Here is a 471-nt window from a genome sequence, read left to right as displayed (position 1 = left end):
CACGTGGAGTTTTTTTTTTAATGTCCACAAAGCTTATATATAAGGAGCTGATTTCCTTTCCTTTGGTGCTGCGCCAGAGATCAAAATAGTTTTTTTGACACACGGCTGCGTTGCTTTTCCCTCTGCTCCTTCTTCTTTTCCTCGCTCCCGCTCACACACAGAGCGCAGAGGCTTTCTAATAAGCCTCATAAAGACTGTGGTTTTCACTCGTGTAGTGTCATGAAGGCGCAGGGGTACATTTCATGCTCTGTGGATTTAGTGGGAATAAACAGGTTAAGGGAGTGCGTGTTTGAATTGTTTTCCCCGAGCCTGGCTGAAAGTTGTACTCCATTATTCCAACATAAGAGCCAAAAAACCACAAAGGGGATGTTGGGAGATATGACGCTTCTATTCCGCTCTAAAGCGGTGATGTATGTTATGTTGTGTGTCTGTGGTTACGATGACACACTTGTGGAGGCTACTTTAAAGTCT

Source organism: Symphodus melops, assembly GCF_947650265.1.
Source record: "Symphodus melops genome assembly, chromosome: 20".
NCBI classification, from domain to species: Eukaryota; Metazoa; Chordata; class Actinopteri; order Labriformes; family Labridae; genus Symphodus; species Symphodus melops.
The sequence above is the reverse complement of the archived record's forward strand: the minus strand, read 5'-3'. Positions refer to the sequence as shown.